The sequence below is a fragment of the Triticum dicoccoides genome, chromosome 6A (assembly GCF_002162155.2).
Source record: "Triticum dicoccoides isolate Atlit2015 ecotype Zavitan chromosome 6A, WEW_v2.0, whole genome shotgun sequence".
Taxonomy (NCBI): Eukaryota; Viridiplantae; Streptophyta; class Magnoliopsida; order Poales; family Poaceae; genus Triticum; species Triticum dicoccoides.
Window position 1 is genome coordinate 211,304,582 of NC_041390.1, and position 2,744 is coordinate 211,307,325.

The window sequence follows — 2,744 nt, forward strand, 5'->3', positions numbered from 1 at the left end:
GCCACCACCCACCGTCGCCTGCCACCCCCTCATCTTCCCCGCGCCACCGGCCCTAGCCACCACCCACCACGACCCGCCCCGACCACCACCCACCGAGACCCGCCCCCAGACACCACCTACCGTCGCCTGCCCCGGCCACCGCCTACCGCCGCCTGCCCCGCTCCACCCTGTCCGGCCGGCGCGCCTCCTCTCCTCCACCCACGGTGCCACCCTCCCCTGACCCCGTCGCTAGATGGGGTCCGGGCCGAATCCAGGCCGCATCGCCCAGCCGCTGGATCCAGGCTGCGCCTACCCTCCCGCATCGCGCTGTCGCCGGATCCAGGCCACGCCGACTCTCTCGCGCCCCCTGCCGCCATCTTCAGGCTGCGGGCGCCCCTTCCTTCCCTCCCCAGTGGGCAAAATGTAGGACACCCCTGCCCTGTCCCTGCAAAACTCCCTCCGGCGGGCCTCCTCTCCATGCAAAACTCCCTCCGGCGAGGCCCAGTACACATCCGTCCCCGACGGTTCATTTGATTTTTTCTAAGCTCACAGAATTTTGTTTGGTAGTTCACCCATCCTCCCCTACAGCATATTCTCCTAGACGCTAGCGTGTGGGACGATGGCACATATGTGCGGGCGTGCAATTCGCCATCCCGGCGCGTGATGTACCTGGTTCCGACGGTGCGGTTCGCCGGTGTACTCCCCAATCGAGGAACGAGCAATAGTTTCATTTCACGACATCGTCTTCTAGTTCATCAACGCAATGAGCAGCTCAGTGGCAGCGGGCATGCAGTTTGGTGGACGCATCCAGTTGCGGTTTAGTTGTTGCGTCGATGCAGTTTTGCTCGGAATCGAGGTGGTGCTTCGTTGTGCAGTGCAAAAATCATGTTATAAAAAACATGGGTTCTATGCCTCTATTTGGCTCGAGCAGCAACGAAGTTCGCTTTGGGTCAGTGTGCTGAATTTGTTGTTATTTGTCTCAGAAAAGTGTGTTATATTTGTTGTTATTTATTTCAAGAAAATGTGGTTTACTTACGGTAATGTGGTGCACTTTCGAGTGTGTTGTGGTTCAGTTTCCATTGTGTTGCGGTTTACTTACGCCAAATGTGAAATGTGGTTTACTTTTGTATTTGCAGCTCACTTCGGTTTCCCCTAGCAGCTCACTTTGGTTTCACTTGCCTATGGCGCAGTGCAGTTTGTTGCAGCTCACTCCAATGTTAAATTTCAGGGTACACACGGTGGTGGATAAAAAAACAAAAACAAGCAAAAAATAGTGTGTTTCACTCGCCTTGTCCTAGCGGTTCTCTCGCCTTGTCCTCGAAGTGCGGAAGAATTTCAAAAGTTAAAAAGAAAACAAAAAATGTGTGTGGTTCATTTGGCAGTGTGTTTGGTCCTCGGATGTGGTTCACTTTTGAGAGTGACATTGTTCCCTTGCCCCCCCCCCAAATGAAAATACAAAAAATTAGCAAAACAACAAGATGGTAATGCGGTTCACTTTGATATATGCCGCGGCTCACTTTCCCTTGTCTTTGCGGTCCACTCTTGTTCATAAAAGAAAGTTGAAAAAAGACAACAAAAACAAAAACTCGTATGGGAAAATTTACATCCCACAAAAAAATCATGCAGTGCACTTGTCGGTCTAATGAAGTGCGGTTTTTAGTCTGAAAGCAGTGTGGTTTTCTATCTGATGCAGTACACACGACGATTTTGGGTCGCGAAAAAACAGAGTGTCCGCATTTCGTTAAGATCAAAATTGCTCTTAAACCGTAAGGAATCGGAGTTCTACACGAAAAAGTTGCATCTCGTCAATGTCTATCAAATGGTGTATCATTTGAATCATTTCGACAAATCAGTTTGTAAAATTTTCATGAAAAACGACCACTGCCTCTCGTCGTCAACCGCACGATTTTCAAAATTAACTAAAAACTGTAAGGAATCTAAAAAAACATTTCAACATATGAAAGTTGTGCCTCGTCCGTAGCTTTCCAACGGTGTATCATATGCTTCATTTCGACAAACGGTTCAAAACTGGAGTGAAAACAGTACCGAAAACTGCAAAAAATTCGAAAAACACAATTCCGCGATTTACTAAATTTAAAACTGCTCTTAAACCGTGACGAATTAGAAAAAATAATAGATATGAAAAAGATGCGCCTCGACGATATCTTTCCAATGGTGTATCATTTGCGTCATTTTGATGAGCGTTTTAGAAAAAAAACGCGAAAAAACGGTCGTTGTCACTCGTCGTGCGCCGCACCATTTTCAAAACTGCTCTTAAACCGTGAGGAATTTCGAAAAGTGTTCAACATGACGAAGTTGCGCCTAATCCATAACTTTTCAAGCATATATTACACGCCTTGTTCCGACAAACGGTTAAAAAACTAGAGCAAAAAAGGTACCGGAAAAACACTGCGTGCAGTTTTTTCTGACACGAAGTTCATTAGTCTCTGTAATGCAGTACCCTAGCCACAGAAAGAGCAGTGCCTTCGTGTGAAGCATGCAGTGCGAAAGTGTTATCGGAATAGTTATTCTGATCCCGAAATCAAAATAGTTATTTAAATCATGCACCGGCCCTATATAGGCCCCGATGGATTTGTTCCCAAACTCCCCAACCTAGCAGTGACAGAAAAAAGCCCACCCTCCCTCGATCCCCGACCATCCACGATTCCCCACCTCCCGTCCAAAAAAAACCACCCCACCCCACCCGCTGCCCCGATCCCCACCTTGACCTCCCTCGATCCCCTCCCCCGAGCGCCGCCACCCTC